Genomic DNA, 20623 nt, shown 5'->3' on the forward strand with positions numbered 1-20623 from the left:
AATGGATACTCGCAAAAGCTCAAAGGTTTGCCATGCAATAAACTTGAAATTGTTCGTCATTTTCTCAGGATGACCCATTCTTTCAGTTGCCCAGTCTTCAAAATATTTGAGGCCATTTAACATTGATTTAATTGGCGTAGAATCTACGCCATAAACTCGTTTAGAGAGCAGGCCATCTTCGAATATGTCATGGCAAGCCTTAAAGTAATCGTAACAAGCCTTTACATTTGGCCTATCCTGTGGTACATCTTCAAACATTGCGTTTGGGTAATTGTATAGTTCTCCCAAAACTTCCATCTGTTGCATAACTCTTTGCAGGAGTGACGTTAAGTTTTGCCCATGCATCACGTTTGATGTGAGATTGCTGAAGGCGTTTAACTTGGACTAATTATTCGCTGTCCCTTCTATCATCTTCTCGCGTTTTCATTGAAGTAATTTGTTTCCAGCCAAATCTTATGCCTTGGTGAAATCCCTACTCCCTTCATCCTGGGAATGATTTAAGCCATTGATCATGTTCTTGAGCTGGTGACTGGAGCATACCATCCAGTAAGTACATTTTCCTTGATGACACCAATTTTTAATCTTAGTACTAAGGCGGAAATTGAACGATTTATCTGAATTCTGGGTAGGTTCAATGGCTTTTGTGAGACCTAAACTTTGTCTTAAAGAAGACATGTTGGCACTCCCTCCATCACAAACTAAAACTCCTACATCTAAACCCACTGGATGAAACGCAAAAACAGTCTTTAAAAGTTTGCTTGTGATAAATGCATGCGTGACGGGTTTTGAAAACATGAAGTAGGGACCAATAATGTCGAACGATGTTGTGGTACAGCGCCAAAGATACTGCAGAGCGTATTCTGCTTCCAATACCTCGGAAAGAGTTTAGGCTTTATACAAATCTTCCATAGATGCATATTCATCAGGATCCATTGCACATTCCATGAATTCGCCATTTTTTGAGTTCCACATTAACTTTCCTATAATTTTCACTTCATCAAAAATGAGTGCACCTTCTTCGATCGGATTACAATATTCAGGGTGATCTTCAACAAATTTATCAAACCGCTTCGATTCTTTCTTAAGATGACCTAAATCTAATCCTGGTTTGCTTTCTATCTGTCTCACTTTAGATCTTAAAGTGTGCGTGCATGGTAATTGTAAAACATAAAAAGACGCTAGATCCTCGTAAGCGGCGGGGGACTGTGAGTAGACGCTAAGGGCAATTCTGAACGTCAGGGGACTCCATCTATTGCCCTGCCAACCTTTAGTACATTTTTCTTGGTCAATAAGAAAGTCATTTTTTGGAATTGCTTCACAGTTAAGGTCCCAGGCTTTTTTCAATGCCAATTTAATAGTTTTGTTCTTTTTTGAAGCTTCATCAAAATTTCATCCAGATCTTTCTTTCCTTTAACGTTAATTTCCGAAACTACTTTTCTCATTTCTTCATTTTGATCCTGGCTAAGTTCGAAACTATTTTCAATTAGTTTGTTTTTCTAGATCTTTAGCTTTGCGATTAAGTGTCGATCTTTGCTGTTTGTTTTGCAACAATCTCTTTCGCTTTGGCTTCGGGGTCAAAATTGATATTCTGCATCTTGAATTTGTAAATTATCTTCTCATTTTTGATCTAGGTGTAACCTGTTCTTTCTTCTTTTTGAATCATTCACATACCTAATAGATAAAGTTATCAATTATCAACTACATACATTTGTTGGCTGTAAAATTTATACCAGTTAAGGCTACGGCATATAGAACATTGGTAGATCTTGTCCTTGATTTCTTCTTTTTTAGCATTGGATGGCGGAATGAACCAAACAAAACAATCGTTAGACTGATACCGTTCAAAAGGGTAGAGACAATGTTGCAGATTTTCCATTCCAACTGCATGGTCATATTTTACAAAAACTTTAGTTCAACAAAACGATATTTAAAAATCAAATTTTAAAAATTCTTCATACTTTCGGTATTCCACCACAAAAAACATAGTTATCACTCAGGGACGCAATGGCGTTAGTGACTACTTCCAAATATATAGTTTGATTTTCCAAGTTGAAGAAATCATACTGTTCCGCATTCTTGAAAAGGGTCAAAATTGACAACTTTCCCTCAGATGAAAACAATAAGCGTCGTGGTGCATCGTGGTAGGATGCTACGGATAATAATCCATTTAATCGGTAAGCCTCAAGAAAATCCAGAAATCCATTTTGAGTTTATAAACTTCTAAGATGAATTCCAACTATCAAAAGTTTAGATAGGTGGTTATTAATTATGTGATTGTGACTATCCCAGTTTTGCAACAGTGGCACTGAAGTTAATGGGGACTATTATGTCTTAACTGAAAACTATCTATTATAATACTGTGAAAAGAACTCTCTTACCTTTATTCAAACTTTCAATAAAATTGGTTACAGCTGATATGGCTGGAAAAAGCGTTGGAATTCCTTTTGACATAATTAAGATGGCTGATCTTTTCGAACTGAAGTCTTTATCAGTTGCGTTGGTCTCTTGGCCAAACTGTAGCTTCCGTTTTCGGCTATTTTGAAGTACATTTAAACTTCTAAACGAATTTATTTCATCCCATTTGTGAGCTGGGACTCTAAAGCCAAAAATTTCTGTCTGTGTATCCACGTTGTTCAACCTTAAAGCAGACTCTGTTCGGATTTCCTTGCAAACTTTCGTGAAGCCTTGGATTTTTGCCACTGTTTCAAAAGTTTGTACACCCACCTCACGCAATTCTTTAAAGACTGCAAAAAAATTACATTGCGTTTGTTGCTTTCTAAATTTCATAGAATCCGACCCCGCTTGACTTTTCTTCCTTGGCATTTTGGAGTGGAATTAAAAATTAAATAGTTTGCTTAAACTTTGTCTTCCGAAATTCCGCCGGACCGTTTGTGCAAGTACGCGATATTTACTACACCGACACGATACTCAACTAGATGAGCAAATTTGTCTCGGACATACTTTATAAGCCTATTCACGCCTTGTTCCCAGAGACACGGTCGCGAAGTAATCTTTGGCGGAGGGGGGGTCAAAACTAAAATGGGGCTCTTCGTTTTACAGGGAACGAGCAAGAATTAAAGTAGTTCACTTTTTGTTTTCATATCTATTCGCTTTTGCTTTAACCAATTTTTCTTTATTGATAGGCCTATTTCAAGGATAGGAAATGTAAATAACGAGGTCGGTGAACGGGAATATAGAAACTCGGATGGTAAATAAACGATCCAAGTAAATAATTAGAAATCGTGATACACACTTGTAGAAAGCGGTTAGTGTCAACATGAGATGGGTTGCAATATTTGTTTTTGTTACGAAACTTGCAAGTATACGAACTAGATTGAAACTTGACGCGAATTTCGAAACATGACGAAGAATTCAACGTGACGTCAATGTGAAACCTGTATGATGGTTGAGACAAAGATTAAATGTACGACGCCAAGAGTATAAAAGCCTGACGCGTGCTCAAACTCAATCACTTTTTGTTCCTGACTTTAGACGAGTTAAAGTCTACTCCTTAGTTACTTATAGTATTTTTCAATACTTTGTAACTTTTGCTGTTGGAAGTTATTTTGCGGAGGGTAAGAACCGAGAAATGGACGGCACCAAGAGTATGAACTCTCAAGGGTGAGTAGAAATTAATCCTTATTATTAACTTTTTTTTCTCTTGCATGAATTCACTCTACCAGTTTGTCGGAGTTTACTAATTTATATTTATATTTAGGCAGAACACCCTTTCAGATCCCCCTCAACCTCTAAGCTTCAGGCCACCACGCGCAGGCTCGGCAAAACGGTGGGTCAAAAAGATGAGGAAGAACGTTTCAGCGTCGCCACTGCCTCCTCCAAACTCCGAGTCACCAAGGAGGGATGCCCAACCGCCACCACCGTCTTCGCCGTCGAAAACAACGTTGGAGCTACCAATGCCCCCTCCACCGCTCGACCCCATGCCTTCAGATCCGCCAACTCCATCAGGAAGTGCACCTAAGTGCGAGAGGACGCTCGGCATGGGTGCAACGATAGTTAACTGCGATGCGTTTGAAGAGGAAGTTACGATCGACAAACTATTGTCTGAGTTTGAGGGCCTTTACGAGGAGGTGAACCGGAGACTTCCTCGTAAAGTTTTCAACGTATGTGAAAACCGGAAATTTTAAATTACTCCTCTAGGAAAAAATCCCACAAGAGTTTAGTTGAGTGGAACTTAAAAGCTTGCGGAACTTAAAAGAAAAAGTGGAGAAACAGTGCGGGGTACAGTTCAATGCCGCGGTGGTGAATTTGTATCGGTATGGGAGGGATAGTGTTGGGTGGCATTCCGACGAGGAATATGGGGTGCACTCAACTATCGCCTCCCTATCTTTCGGCGCTGAAAGAAAATTTGAGATGCGTCCGAAAGGTGAATCCCGTGCAACCATTTCGGTTATTTTAAGAAACGGTTCCCTGCTTTTAATGAGGCGATTGAATTGCGAAAAAGATTGGGAGCATTCTGTTCCATAGGATGTCAACCCCTCATTAAAAGAAAGGGTAAATGTTACGCGAAAGAAAATCCCTCATGCGTATGAATTTATGCTATATTTAGAAGTATTAAATTTTAATATTAAGTTGCAATAACCCCTAAAATTTGTAATATGTCTATATATATATATATTTAGTTACATAAATGAAAAGTATTAAATTCGAATATTTATTATTTAAATTCAAAATATTATTTACAGGATGAGTTACATACACTTAGAGAAACCATTTGCTTACAGAATTGAAAACGTAAGCGCAATTATTAAAAATATTAAACATCTTATTCAACCAATAAGTTAAATTAAGTCTGCAAAATAATTATTGGCGAAAAAATGATTCGAACCGTTGGATCTCATATGATAATGAACTTCGTAAAACATTAAACTATGGGTGTTATCATACACACACTCGGCTAACTTGCAAATATACATGGCCTTGAACATATAATGCATGCATGGTTTTTATCCCTATAGTTTTTTCTAACTGTTTTGTTACTTTTATAAACCATAAACATGCACATATGGAGAGCTAGGTTGGTTTAGAACTCTTATGTACTAGTAGGGACAATGAAATTCGTATCCTCCGTAGTAAAAGGTGCGAAATTTACATTCCTCCTCATTGCGAGGATGGCAACTGCCTAACTGGCAAATATTTGGGTTGGGCATTCCGTACATTTTGTGGGGGGAGAGATGTACATAATGTGCATATATAGAATCCCCCTCGAATTCTTTCAATTTGAAATAATGAGTCCTATTATTTATGATACATGGAAACTGTCTAGCAAATATGTCGATTAATGTCCCTGGTGGGAGTTGGGCGGAGACAGTTAGTAACCTGTACACCGCTTAATGCTCCAAACTTAAATTTATGTAAGGGGCATTAACGTATTGCAATGTGTAATATTCGGAACAATCGTATAAATTAAAGACTTCATTCGGTATGGGTTTTATTACTAAATCCCCCGTTTCTGAATTTATAGTACGTTCGGCTCTCCCGTAATCCTTATCCCGTCCGATCAGTGGTGGGCAAATCGCGAGTGTCACTCGCATTGCGAAAGATTTTTCGTCTCTCTTAAATAAGTCTCTCGCGCCAAAAGTGTGAGACAAGAATGAGTGACTTGTTAGCACTCGTGACTTGAGAGTTTCATACACGCCAATTACAATATCTCACTCTCGCGAAGTAATGTTTTTCCAAAAGAGTGATAAGGTTTCTTTCGCCAATGCCTCTTTCTATTGTCGGGAGTGACTTTCATAAATCGAGACGAAATCACTCTAAAGGACTTCTAAATATAAAAAATTCGAGAACTTCACTCTCACTCAGAGAATGAAAATTATATTAGTTTGAAAGTGATTATTTGCCGAGCGAGTGTAGTCCCTATTTTAACATGTTATTTTTACTGTGGAAATCTGGTTTACGAAATCTACTAGATGGAGGTGTTTGAGTAAAAGAAAGAATCTCTAACGAGGGAGTCGTCACTCAGCGTTATAGCGTTCAACATGAGAAAGCTTATGAGATAGCTAATTTAAGTGATTTGGATGACTAGGATGAAATGAATTATTTTTATTGACTTCGCTTATTTGAATTATATTGTTGATTAAGATGACTTGAATGACTTTGTTTATTTAGATGATTTAAATCACTTTGTTTATTTAGATGATTTAAATCACTTTGTTTATTTAGATGATTTAAATCACTTTGTTTATTTAGATGATTTAAATGACTGTTTATTTATATGATTTGATTGAATGACTTTGTTTATTTAGATGATTTGAATGACTTTATTTATCAAGATGGCAATGATAATTTTAATCATTTTAATGGCCTCGTTGATTTGAATTATGTTGTTGATTTTGATTATTTAGATGACTTCGTCGCTCCGAATGGCTTGGTTGATTTGAATTTTTTGACTTTGTTGATTAGGGTTATTTGGATGGCAACAATGATAAGGATTATCGTTATGATTTTGTTGAATAGGATTATCGTTATGATTTTGTTGAATAGGATTATCGTTATGATTTTGTTGAATAGGATTATTGGGTTGAAATTTTTCATTAGGATTATTGAGTTGAAATTTTTCATTAGGATTATTAGGTTGAAATTTTTCATTAGGATTATTGAGTTGAAATTTTTCATTAGGATTATTGGATTGAAATTTTTCATTAGGATTATTGAGTTGAAATTTTTCATTAGGATTATTGGATTGAAATTTTTGATTTGGATGATTGGGTTGAAATTTTTGATTTGGATGATTTGAATTACTATGTAGATGTTTGATTTAAGTGGCTAGGGTGATTTGAGTGACAATGGTGATTTGAGTGACTAGGGTGATTTGAGTGTTTTCTGCGAGATTTGAGGAACCGACGGTAACTTTGATTTCTATAAAAAGGAACGTTTTTAAAAATTAAAGTTCTTAAAGTGCACATTGACATATTAACGTTTAAAAATTTGTTTGAAAATATTTAATAATCTGTAACGCCTACAGTACAGTAGTTTTATTAGGTTAATTTTTAATCATAATTGACGAAGGCAGTTATTTTCATTGAATTAAGCTTACAACCACAATTATTTGAATTAAGGGGCTATTATTTTAATAGTCTGTAGTATTGTGCATTACGTCGTCGAAGTCCAAGGTATTTTGCCTTGCGTTGATGAATTGTCTCTCTCAATTGCGATTCAAGTGATATCGAAAGTGACGTAACCGAGTCAGTTCATTCTTTCCCAATCATCCAAAATGATCCGCTCCTATCTAGCTCCTACAAACCTATTAATCAAATAAAAATATTAAAAAGCTAATGCATGGCAGTGGTGCACAAGCCTTCAGCGAGGGTCAGAATGAGCCGTCGTGATTTCTCTATTTAACCGCGAAAATAAATAGTCATGGTTAGTTCAATGTTTTTTAAATGGACGACGCTAAGTTTAGATGTGTAATTAAAGGGTAAAATCATCGAAAGTTCGGAAACCGTGGCATACTTAACTCTCCAGCAACCTATAATCGACCTCCCTAATTTTGGTGGTGAGATTCGAAGTTGCTCAATTTCCAATGCGAACCAGTTATTCTATGAACCATGCTTTTCGCGCTACTCTAGGCGTGTTAAACAATACATTTGCGAGAATGTTATTGTCCAGAACGCTAAAATGGATAAGTGGTATGTAACCCTCCAAGAACAACGCTATCATTTCAACCTATTGTTTCCACGTCAACCCAAGAGGTACAATAGAATCGAGTTAATTTAGTCTCGAGAGTAACGTGGCGGCGTTATTATCGAAACTAAATTTATTCGATGTATGAGGCGCTTTAATTTGGTGGTATCTTAAGTTACCACCCTGGGGTTTCGCCAGTAGCCCTATTCCCCAGTTCTTGATGTTCCTGCAATGTCTGCAGCTACACAGAAAATGAATTTAAGTTAAATGAAATTTTAGTTGATTAATTATGTACTTACAAGTTACTTATTTGCCTCGCTTTCGTGCTTTAAATAGCCATACTCACGAAGAGTCAACAAATGTGCCACGCGTTGTAGTGAAATACGAGACCTCGCTCTCAAAATGTAGCCCGCAATCGAAAACATTCTTTCAACATCAGCTGAGCAGGCTGGGATTGATAAGAACCTTTTCGCCAATTTTGCTAGAGTCGGAAACCTATCCTCTTTGCTTCTCCAATACTCTAGAATTTGTCAGGATTCTCGGTCAAATTTTCTCGGAAGTAATCATTAAGTTGGCTTTCGACGTGATTGAATGTAGGGCTGGGCTCTGGTGGATACAATCCGGGAAACATGTCAATTGGACTAATTTCCGGTTGTATATCATTTTCGACTAATAAATCCATTTGTTGCTTTAATGATGCAACAGGCCTATCTTTTAGCCAGCATTTTACCCCTGGAAACTCTGAACCCCATTAAGGGTTTTGAAACGCTACTTTTGTAGGGATAACATAAATATTTCAGACTGGTTAACACGAAACTGTAATATTGTGTTTCTTTTTCGTAAATAATATCACTACCATCGAATATAGAAACCTTGATTGTTGGATCAAGAAGAGTTGCTAAGACATAGTCTTCATCATTAATCTCTCCTTTAAATCTATTTGCCATCAATTCCAACAAAGTTGATCGTAGTTTTTTGAGGTAGGGACATTTGGCAGCGTACACTTCTTGAAATGTCCTCAGTAGTGTTGGTATTACTTTGGAAGCAATGGGAGCTTGGGACTGAAAAAGATCCGTTGACAATTTGAAGGGACGCAGGATTTCAAGTAACTCCTTCAGTATGTGAAGGTCATTTTCACATGGAGTTGTAAGGCTTTTGACTGCGTACTACGGTCTTTCTTGGCACTGATGACGGTTTGCCTTAAAGCCTCAATCATACCTGGCTATAATTAAATTGAAACAAACGTAAATGAAACGAAGAGCTAGAATAATTGAAAATGTTTCACCTCAGTTAAACGTTCTATTGCCATGAATAGGGAATTCCACCTTACTCCTCCATCCTGTTTCAAATCTTTCCCTCGAGGCGACAAGGTTTTAAAGACATGGGTCCATTTCGGCGATTGACGAAGAAACGTAATCCAGCCGTTTATTTTCTTGGCTTTTCTCTCCGTTCTCTTACATTTCTTGATAGCTCCGTTTATAACAAGTTGTAAGGAATGAGCCACACACCTCTTTCTAATGGGAGAATGGTTAAAGCCGGACCTATGTCCATTTGAATCATCAAGATCTTCGGTTTCTCCAAGTTCGTCAAAAGATTGATCCGAAGATTGTTCAGATGAATCTTCACAATCTATGACGCCAGTTGGGCCATTTAAAAAGATGTCTTCCATGCTGTTCCATCCTATCATTTATTTGTAGCATTTAAAAAATTTAATGCAGAAGAGACATTAACATAGTTATTAATATTTTACCTCCTTGAAGTTCAATTACTTCCTCATCACTTTCGGATGGTACATCTTCTGCCCTTACTAGCGCCAGTCTAGCTGGCCATGGATCTTCGAATAAGTCGTTCATGTTAAACGCCCGACTTATATTGGCTGCGTTGTCGGCACAAACGCTATAAATCTTAAAGCGATAAAGGAAGTTCTAATAACGTTTTAAACGTGAAATTTGAAAACGGGAGATATAACCTTCTTGTATTCAATTCCAGCTGCCTCCGCCATCTCTTTCAACTTTCCTAAAATGGCTTCGCCATCATGCTTCCCAGGAAAAAATGAAAAGCCCACCAAGGAATTACGGAAATACCACTTGTCGTCGATAAATTGGTATCTAACTCCTAAGACTGAATCACGCGCCCTACTACTCCAAATATCTAACGTTTGGTGAATTTCCTTATATCCAACTTGTCTTAAAACATTCTATAACGTTGGAAAAAAACCTTTGAACTACTTGAATTTTACATTTCCAATGTAATGTTTGCGACTAATTTCAGTTTAATAAATTACCATCGACAGCGGTTGAAGACTAGCAGATTCCTTGTCTAAATCACGAACCAAAGTTCTACGAAATATTTCACTGTTTTGGTTGTCGCTCAATGATTTGCAAACTTCGCGGAAGCCAACTTTTTCCACAGTTCAAAATGGGGCGTGGTCTTTTGCTACCATATACACCAGACTTTTACGATGCAACTGATTTTCTATTGATCTCAATGGCCATAGTTTAACCTTTTTAGGTTCTTCGTCTTGCTGTTTGTCCCACATCGAACGTTTATTGCTCGTCGCTTTGAAATTGAAGGAAGCGCCATGAACAGTCTATTGAAATTTCACATCAAACCATCATAAGCCACAGAACCAAGCATTACCAAAAAACACAAAAATAATAGGTAATTTAAACCTTTGCATGACGTTCCAAGTTGCAAGAAGATGAATGGCAACTAGCAATGACAATCCCGCAAAAAAGACACTTGGCTCTAACTTTCTTGGTTTTCGAACCATGATCTGATGAAACGTGTCCAATATACTCAAAGTGTTCCTGAATGTTGCAAAGTCCATAGTTGCCATGATTAAACTTGTTTTTGAAATCCTCATCAGTGTATAGAGCCATTTTAAAAGGTTTCACGGTAGCCCTTAATGAAGTCAAATTTGATAATATGTTGAAAAGCTTAAGAGCTCCGAGTAATGTTAGATGCAGCGTGGCGTGTTCTGTAAAATTTTACTTACAATAAACTAAAATTGATAATAGAATGATAAAACTTACCTGAATTACTGTTTTGTTTCCTGAATGGCAAAACCCGTTTTAAATATCCATAAATTTTAACTTATTTTGAAATACACGAGCTTAATCTTCGAGGAAATGTACCCTTAATTCTTCACGTGGTTTGTATGCTTGTTTTTTTGCGTGCATTAAATGTGTGACAAGTTATTAAACTCACGCGTAATTTTCATTTTATTTAAAAACGCGTTAGGGTTAGGTTTTATACTTAAACTAGGAATTTTTAAATGTCTGACTCCACTAACGCGTATTTGGATGAGGAAAATGGTTGGCTTTCAAAATCAACCGCAAAAGTAAGAAATTTGTTTTAAAAAAGATTGGAAATCTGTTATCTTTAACCTGATGATATGATCATAAAAAATTGGGTTTCTGATGGATGGACAGTTACACCGAAAGAAATTTAAAAGTATTTAACTCGTTTAGAAACGGAAAACAGAAGTGGACACCCTCCTAGAGAAATTAGGAAATGCGCATAAGCGAGAACGTGAAGGTACATCTGAAAGATATTCTAATAAAACTTTAACTATCAAATTTATTGATTTCTAATTTTTAGCGAATGATGATTTAATAATACGTTTGAGGAGGAAAATAAATACACTAATGGCCGAAAAACATAAAGAACAAGGAAGGCACAAAAAAGAAGTCTCTGGTAAGCCTCAAATCGTTTGAAGGTTCAAAAAATCTACTTCAAAATATACCTATAAAAATGCATTCATTTCTCATAGAGTATAAAATGACTATACGAAATATGAAGGAAGAGATTTCTGGATTGAAAGAGAAAAATGAAGCAATGAAAAACATTTTGAATGAAAAAGCCGAGAAAAAATTGTAATTATTAATCATAATATGTTAAATGGGATTCGATGTTTTGAAATGCCATCACACTTCATTTAGTGTGGAGTCGGAGACGCAAACAAAGGAAGTTCAAAGTGACGACACAATTTGTCAGTTTGGCACACAGTACTCAGTAAGAGGGAATTAAAACCCGGACAACGAACCCATGTGTTACTTGGACACGCAAGAATATATTTAACGCCGCAAATAGAATGTACAAACCAATTTTTAATTTGTTTAGTATTGTTAAATATGTTTAATATTCATGTATTTAAAGCTAAATTTCTGTCTTATTTGGGTGGCTAACGATTAAAATATTTTAGTTAAAACTTTCAAGGAGTAAATTTTTTGCGCCGGTTTAAATATAGGCCCATTCTAATTTCAATTTGTGAATTCGGCTGCAAATACGTTTTTGCTTCTGCACAGACTTCACTTTAAAGTTTAAAGTTTAAACTTTCAACATTAAGTTAAAATTTCCATGGCACCATAACGGAATTTTTCTTTTCTCGAGGAATAGAGCCAAAACAAAATTTTGAAAACACGCGCCTCGAGAATTAATGAAATTTTTTGAAATAACGTGTCTCGTGACTTTTGAAAACCGTTGTAGACATATTTAATTATTTCTTTGCGACTTGATTTACAGAGCAGTTATCTTCTAAGAAGTACAACCAAAAGCTACTAATTTACTGATCGGTAAGTGAAATTAAACAAATTTTAAATATAGCATTTTGTAGCTTAGGTGATTTTATCCTAAAAATATGTTTATAATTTGATTCTAAGTCAATACTATCAAAATTGTGTAATGAAGTGCTTTTCATTCCCTTCAAATGTCAGTTATTTTTGAAAGGCTCCGAGAGTGGCTTCATAGTTGTGAAACTATCTTTTAAACTGGAAAATGGGAGGGGGTGACCATTAATGAAAGCCAATTCAGATATACACTGATATGAATTTTTAAATTTATTTGTAAAGTTATTAAGGATGGTTAATGCAACTAATTAGATATTTTCGTTAGATATGTTAATGGATTCCTCAACTGAACTCACTGATAATTCTGACTCCGCTACGTACTCAGAAGACGCAACTTTAAAAATCGTGGCTTCCTTCGCTGAGAAATTTAGTAGGCAAGGAGTTGGTGTATGCAATATCCGAGACCATTTCAATTACTTGGGTCATGCATTGTCCACCACTGGACTGGAATCAAAAATATTATTGTCCAGTGCAAAATTTGCGAAAAAAAATTACAAACTCATCAGAGTGCAGCTTCAAATTTAGAGCGACACGTCAAGGTTAAAATAATTTTTATCGATTTACGTTGAATATATCTAACTGTCAAACTTTTATTTCGAATAGACTTCCCATGCCCAATGCGTGTTGAGGAAAAGGGATCCAAAGAGACCGGCTTCAAATTTACTTCTACCACTCAAGAAGGTGGCGAAATTAAGCCCAACGTCCCAAAAACAAAAACAATTTGAAATGGCATTAGTTCAAATGTTGGCCGTTGATTGCTTATCCTTAAGTGTAGCAAGGGGTGGGCCGCTGGTCCACGTACCGACGTCTACGGAGTTAGAAAATGTTTTGCATAAAACCATGAAAGATTTCATGCCGCAAATTGTATGTCATGATATTGATCCATAAAATGTACCCAATTTTATAAATGTGGGTCAACTTTATAGTCTGGATTCGAAAAATGCCATCTTGTTCAAATAACACTTCTTCGGTGAGGCGGGATGACTGAAGTGTCATGTCATTCAATTGATGACAAATGGTGCATAAAAACAGCCATTCTTGGTTTCATCGGCGACGAAACCAATTTCGAGGAAAAACTTTTGACAATGCTTCATAATGCTCAAATCAATGTCACCGAGGTATTTTAATGTTTTAGTAATGTGAAGTGCTTTAGATGAATCTCAGAAATTTAAAGGAGGTCAGGAAATGTTGAAATATTATATTTTCAAAAAAGTTCAATTTATGGTAGTTTTATTATCCCAGATGGTATTTAGGAATTGTAGGTTAATATTATGTTGATTAATATGAATAATCTCAGAAGACTTGATTTTTGAAAATATCTTCTATAGCGTAAATAATAGCTTAGATAGATAAAAGATTCAAAATGCCTGTAGAAATGTTTGACTTCTATGGCACCTATCCTTGAAGAGGCATTTCGAACTGTAGGACAAAAAAGATTTTCCTCATGGAGCTAACCATAGCAGGCGGGTAAAAAAAGATAACTGGCTTAATCACTTTATGGAAGATACATTACATATCTTGTTTTCGATGATATTTACGAAAATCTACAACTTTTGAATTGAAATAACTCATACATGATTTGATAGTGTTGGAAACATTAATATTTAAACACTTCTTGCTTACTATTACGAGTCTTACTTTGAGTTTCAACGTAAACACAATATTTTTACAAACAAATACATTCATGCGTTCACAGGTTATGCAGCAGTGGATTTCGATTCGCGCAGTTTTAACTTAGATAGACATTGGCTATGTTTTGGTCGTTTTTTTAGCCGAACATGATAAATGCAAATGAACTTTGAGGGCCTACTGTCTTACCTTTGACATTCCAATTTCATATGAATACAAACCATGGAAAATTTATTTAATCTTGGCTGTAACGACACCGAATAGAAACATACCTGGAACGTCTCACCTTGCCTACCGTCAGAGGTTTTTAGAGCCTTTGCGAAAAGGTTGTATTATTGGAGGATGCGGTTTCAATCTTAGAAAAGGTTGAATCCTGGATTAAGTTCCTTCAAATTTCTGGAAAATGGGCGAAAACGTTTGTGACCAATGCTCGTGATGGAGGTGAATTATTGATATCAAAGGATTTTCGAGTAACTACTCTTTTTCACGGAATTAACTCTCTAGTTGAGGTAACAATTTCGAAATATAATTCAGTTCTCGAAAATCTGTAATAGCCTTGCTGTTTGAACAAGGTGTTCCATAGAGGGTGGTGTAAGGCCGAAGCGATTTTGAGTCGATTTTTACACATGACCCCTTAAATTTCATTTAGAAGAACAAAACATCCATAAAAAACTCCTTAGGGTGAAATTCCATGGAAATTTGAGTAAAAATCGACCATACAATTCACAGCACTTTGGTCCTACCACCCTTTTCGGAACACCCTGGATACAACAGCCATTCACCGAAATAAGATGCATAACCGTTCATTTTCAGAATCACTGAGGTCAATTGTGATGATGGCTAAAAGTGACATTCCTCTGCCAGAGGATGATGATATGGAAAAACTGAAAGAACTAAATGAGTAGAGTCATTGTGCTCCGAAGGCCCAACTCTCTCCAAAGTCATTGGCTTGCTAATGGGATTGTTTAACAATTTAAAGAATTAAATCTATTTGGTTTGAAACTTTTCAAACCAATCTTTTAAAAACTATGGAAGAAAGGTTTTCAAATCTTATAAGAGAAGAAATTTTTGCGGTAGCGGCTCTAAAGGTTAGATTTTTCCGAAATCGTATGTTAATTTTCAATGCCAATTGTCCTATAATAAATAAAATGGTCACAGGCTACAGTTTACCAGTATGGAGGGATTAATATCCAAATTTTTGCACTGTCAATGAGGATCAAGCCAAATAATTTATCTACACGCTCTTGACCAACATGGTTCAAGATTTAGGAAACGAGTTGGAGGAGGCTGCTCCCTTCTTGAAGGCTTGGAAATCCCACGAGAAATGTGCTCTATTTCATCCACAAAAAAAGCTTCGACGAATATTTGAAAGAGCGCCTAGTGTCGACTAAAGAATAACAACAAAACAACAACTTTGTTGTAGACTACTGGAGGGACAAAGAACAACGATTCCCAGAGCTAGGAAAAATTGCTTTGGGAAGTTTTTCAAGAAATATTTCATCTTGGTTTGAAAAAATGCCAATAGAAAGGTTTACGACAAGAAATATTTGAATTCGGGTTATAAAATAAGCAATATCGTCTCACTTTTAACCCTAAAAGTTCAATTTCAATAGCTTTAGCGCGCTTAAGATAATAATTTCACCACTAGCATGTTTTGAAATCAAAAATTAAATACAGATGATTCATTCTCAGGTTTCAGATTTATGTGTGAAACTCAAAATCCGGGGTCCAGACTATTAGGGAGACTAAAGGGTCATACAAATCATACATCGAATAAGGGACCGTCCATAAACTACGTCACGAAAAAAATGGCATTTTTGACCCCCCCCCCGTCCCCCCAGATCACGCTTAGTCACGTTTTCTAAGAGCCCTCCCCTGAAAACCAAATCACATTTCTTTAACTCCCCCTCCCAACGGACTATGATTTGTCTTAATTTACCAATTTAATTTGATTAATTTAAAAAGAAATTCATTCTTCTTTTCCACTCAGAAATGTTTTGCTCGACTTGAAAGTCAAAGTTCATTTCCGTTTTAAGCTTTCACAAATATCGTTTGCCTCTGATTGAGCTTTAGAACTTTATTGTCTGGATGTGCTTTTTTAAAACCTTCCAAAATATTTCCACAAAGCTTCGTTAAAGGGGCACACTTAACAGTTTCCGACATTGTCACTTGAGAACCTTAGCCTAATCGAGCTTGGGATTCAGATTTTAAAAATGTGCAAAAGAAACCAAACCATTTAAATCGGATGGAAGATGCGATTCATCCTTGCTAATGCTGACACTACATTTATCAGTCCTTATGCGTACGAGTAGCTTTTTCTGCAGTGAACGGGTCTCTTTAAATGCGCTGTTTAAATTGGCTACACGTACGAGTAAGTATGTGATCATGGCTTACAGTTTCTACTATTTAAGCGATGATGGAATAAAAATTTTGTTAAATTATTGTTGAGGTCGTTCTCACGGTGGACTTTGAAATGTTGCGTTTTTTCTTCTATGACAAAAGGTCAATCGACTTCGTAATGAAATTAATTTTAAATGTGACGTCACGCATGGAAGGGCCCCTCCCTCTCCCCTCGTCATGGACCGTCACAAACTTACAAACCCCTCCCCCCCATAAGAGTGTGACGTAGTTTATGGACGGTCCCTAAATTTACTTTCGATAATAACGCCGCCACGTTACGCTCGAGACTAAATTATCTCAATTCTGTTGCACCTCTGGAGTTGATGTGGAAACAATAGGTTGAAATGATAGCGTTGTTCTTGAAGGGGTACATATCACTTTTCCACACACATATATCTGTTCTACTCAACGGTTCAGAGAAATGATTTTTTATGGAGTACGGCTTTGTTCGTTGCTAATGCAAAATATAATGAACACAGTTTAAACCTGTTGTGGCTACATATGAGCAATTTAAATCTTTAAAATTTGGAAAATTTGAACTTTAACTCTATGCTTCTAGAAGTTAATATTAACACATAAAAGAATGATGAATCACAGAATTCGTCAAGAGAAATTTTATTAATGGCGTAGTGTTTTAAGGAGAATGCAATATAAAAATAGTTTTAGTAGCTTTATTCGTGAAAATTATTGAATGACGATGCTCAGAATTTGTAAGTTTTTATTAATTTAGTGGCAAGTGTGGAGGGATGACGTTGTGCTTAGCATCTCAATCGAGTTGGAGGTAGGGCTGATTGAAAAGCTATTGAGGTGTTTCTTTTGCTTGGTTAAAAATATATCGCGCCTTTTATTGTCTGTCTATTATGTTTAGAACCATAGTTTATGGAAGACCATTACGCTTTTATTTAGAACTTTTGCAGAACAGAACCTAATGTTTGAGCCTAAATCTCGGTGTAATACAAAGATATACTTGTTACTCATTGTAGTAATTTTGTGACTCAGAATATATGTAGATTACTAAAATGTAATAGCCAATGTTTTAATTATAAGCATCGTCTGGAGAAACTGAATAATTAAAGTGATGTGAATCGACACTGAATTTGTTGTTTTATAGGTCTAACGATTGTAACTTTGTAGATTAACCGTGGAAAAAATATATATAAATAATTCGATTATCTTTTTAATTAATTTATTTTCAAATGAGGATCGCTCGGGAGAAATGAGCAAAGATGGCAGGAAAGAGAAAGAGACGAAGAAAATAATGATTTTCTGGATTTAAAATATCCGCGAGTTTTAGCTCAAATGTATGGGCGGAAATTCTAGTAGGCTCCGAAAAAAGTTGAAATGCCTCGACTCTCGAGTGTCGATTTCATAGTCGAGCCAATGACTTTTAAAATTTCAAGTAATACTAATTTAAACTATAAGGGAAGGATGTCAGAGTTACTATTATAAATATTTATTACGTTTCTAATCTTTTGGGAATCTCAAGAAAGAATTTTCGCTATTTTTAATTGCACAACGTTCCTTGATAATGTTTGAAGGACCCACAAAATTGATTACATACTTATTATCTTGCTTTTGGTTTAGTCAAACTACCAGTGAAAAAAAAGTAGCAAACTACCAAAAGAAAAAAAGATTTGATTGCTTATTTTCGGACAACCATGGTGAGCACCAACTATTGTTTCGGTGCAATTATTTTTCCATCCTTCGACTCCAAAAACGGGGTTTCTTGTTTTTCATCTTCATTTAAGGGAAAGATTTCGTCGTCATCAAACTTTGCGAGTTTCTTGTTTTGCCACTGGCTTACTAACTGAAAATTTCAACATGTTTCTCAAAGTATTTTCAAATTCTAAGTTAGGTTTAAAATATAATACCTTCAGAGGAGGGATCAACACTATATAATTTCCTTTGAAGTAAAATATTCAATGAGTAGAGTGTTGAAACCTCATTTTTAAGTTTTTCGTTTTCTTTTTTGATTTTCTGGAATTTTTTTCTAGCACACTATACTTTGTTTCTTCATCAAATTTTTAAATTACAAAAATTTAAGAACCCGCAAAGTTCAACCAATATTATTAATACAAACCATTTTCCGAATTTACCTTATTAACTGAACCAAAATCTAGAAATTTTTATGGGTTTTGATTTACGAAAGAAAGAGTGTAAAAATGGAGTTACTAATAATAGAGTTATAAATTTCTTCAGCAAGTGAAGTGATTTCTTTATTTTTTCAGATGGGCTGAGAGACATATCACTATAACATATGTCTGTATTCACAACTGAATGGCGTAAAGAAATTTGATTTATAAAACGAGCAGAAATTACTCCTTACAACCAAAGAAATGTTTGCAAGCGTACTTCTTATTTTAGTGATTTCACCACGGTTTGAAGCAATACCCTTTTGGTCACTATCATTGTAGTTACCGTATAATTTTTTATTGTTCACAGCATAATGATGAGTAATGTGGGCCCAAACAACCGCGCGCGCCTCGAAGCCGGAGTCTTTATCCCCTTGCACCATAGCGGGCTTGGGTGGAGGCGGAGTCTACTTATTTGTAGCGCATCAACACATAGCAACTAGCACGCCCTTCCCCAACCCCGAACCACACCTAGTTAATACGGAAATTGTACTTACGTCACTTGTTTTTAAACGAGAACCCTGTAGGAAAAAAGTCCTTAAAATTAGGAAATCGCTTAATTTCTTCAGGAATAGATTTAATTTTAGAAGTAGGAATGAAGAACAGAGTAATGTGGGCCCAAACAACCGCGCGCGCCTCGGAGCCGGAGTCTTTATCCCCTTGCACCATAGCGGGCTTGGGAGGAGGCGGAGTCTATTTATTTGTAGCGCATCAACACATAGAAATTAACACGCCCTTCCCCAAGCCCGAACCACACCTAGTTAATACGGAAATTGTACGTACGTCACTTGTTTTTAAACGGGAACCCAGTAGGAAAAAAGTCCTTAAAATTGGAAGATCGCTTAATATCTTCTGGAATAGATTTAATTTTAGAAGTAGGAATGGAGAACAGATCGGTAATGTGGGCCCAAACAACCGCGCGCGCCTCGAAGGCGGAGTCTTTATCCCCTTGCACCATAGCGGGCTTGGGTGGAGGCGGAGTCTATTTATTTGTAGCGGATCAACACATAGAAATTAACACGCCCTTCCCCAAGCCCGAACCACACCTAGTTAATACGGAAATTGTACGTACGTCACTTGTTTTTAAACGGGAACCCAGTAGGAAAAATGTCCTTAAAATTGGAAGATCGCTTAATATCTTCTGGAATCGATTTAATTTTAGAAGTAGGAATGAAGAACAGAGTAATGTGGGCCCAAACAACCGCGCGCGCCTCGGAGCCGGAGTCTTTATCCCCTTGCACCATAGCGGGCTTGGGAAGAGGCGGAGTCTATTTATTTGTAGCGCATCAACACATAGCAACTAACACGCCCTTCCCCAAGCCCGAACCACACCTAGTTAATACGGAAATTGTACTTACGTCACTTGTTTTTAAACGGGAACCCAGTAGGAAAAAAGTCCTTAAAATTGGAAGATCGCTTAATATCTTCAGGAATAGATTTAATTTTAGGAGTAGGAGTGGAGAACAGATCGGTAATGTGGGCCCAAACAACTGCGCGCGCGCGCGCCTGGAAGCCGAAGTCTTTATCCCCTTGCACCATAGCGGGCTTGGGTGGAGGCGGAGTCTATTTATTTGTAGCGCATCAACACATAGCAACTAACACGCCCTTCCCCAACCCCGAACCACACCTAGTTAATACGGAAATTGTACTTACGTCACTTGTTTTTAAACGGGAACCCAGTAGGAAAAAAGTCCTTAAAATTAGGAAATCGCTTAATTTCTTCAGGAATAGATTTAATTTTAGAAGTAGGAATGAAGAACAGAGTAATGTGGGCCCAAACAACCGCGCGCGCCTCGGAGCCGGAGTCTTTATCCCCTTGCACCATAGCGGGCTTGGGAGGAGGCGGAGTCTATTTATTTGTAGCGCATCAACACATAGAAATTAACACGCCCTTCCCCAAGCCCGAACCACACCTAGTTAATACGGAAATTGTACGTACGTCACTTGTTTTTAAACGGGAACCCAGTAGGAAAAAAGTCCTTAAAATTGGAAGATCGCTTAATATCTTCTGGAATAGATTTAATTTTAGAAGTAGGAATGAAGAACAGAGTAATGTGGGCCCAAACAACCGCGCGCGCCTCGGAGCCGGAGTCTTTATCCCCTTGCACCATAGCGGGCTTGGGAAGAGGCTTAGTCTATTTATTTGTAGCGCATCAACACATAGCAACTAACACGCCCTTCCCCAAC

This window comes from Phalangium opilio, unplaced genomic scaffold, assembly GCF_054372755.1.
Source record: "Phalangium opilio isolate 3A_F unplaced genomic scaffold, DU_Popi_V2 ptg000060l_1, whole genome shotgun sequence".
Lineage (NCBI taxonomy): Eukaryota > Metazoa > Arthropoda > Arachnida > Opiliones > Phalangiidae > Phalangium > Phalangium opilio.